Below are 952 nucleotides of genomic sequence, written 5' to 3' on the forward strand. Positions count from 1 at the left end.
TCCGGCGCGCCCGGCCCCGAAAAGCAGCAGTGGGAGCCCGCGCAGGGGGCAGGGGCTGCGCGGGGCCCCCGCACTCACCGCCCGACCGCCGCGCCCGCGTCGGGCCGGTGCTGCCGCCCCGTCGACGAATGGAGTTGGAGTTTGGCCCTAACCCGCTCCCGTCTCCGTCCTCCCCCATATCCAAAATTTATGGGATGAACGACCGATTTACTTCCTTGTCTTATTTTATTTTTTATTTTTTTTTTGGCCTGTGGAATATTTTATAAGCATGCCCTCCCCTTCCCTCCTTAAAATAGAGCGGTGGAGTATTTTAACCATGTTGCTAGAAAATCTTAATAGGAATGCCAGTGAAACTATGGTAGGACACTGGTACATTAACATAGGTGACTARATATAGCCTCTTCAGATTAATTCATTAAAGAGAAGAGGTTATATAGACAGCTAGAAAAAGTGCCTTTCAACTCTTACATGTACCTGGCAAGTACAACGTAGCCTTTTGAAATTAGCTTTTATAGATATGTACCCCAAATTTTAAGAAAAGTCTACATGTTCATTACTGTACTGTTCAAGGCATGCTAAGCACTCCAAAATCAGACTTTGGAATTCAGACTTTGGAAGGTGAAGAGCACACATAAACTTAATTTCGCATGTTGTTTTTCATGATACTACTCATTCCAAGACAGTCTTTAATTACACAATCACATAATGGTTCTTAAATAACATGCATTTGCTCTGCAGTCTTTGTTATGGTACTATAGCTGTACTCTTATTTCTATTCCTTTTGTAACCCCACATTAATTTAATTCTCATTATAGTCCATATGATCTTTATTCACTTAGACTTTCAATGCAAATTGCTTCTTTCTCAAGGAATCTTTTAATAATTCAGTCAGCACCTATATATAATACAATATAGTCACTTAAGATCCTCTCATCAGGAAAGAAGGTGCTTA

This window comes from Rhea americana, unplaced genomic scaffold, assembly GCF_003343005.1.
Source record: "Rhea americana isolate MKP2758 unplaced genomic scaffold, rheAme1 scaffold_39, whole genome shotgun sequence".
NCBI lineage: Eukaryota > Metazoa > Chordata > Aves > Rheiformes > Rheidae > Rhea > Rhea americana.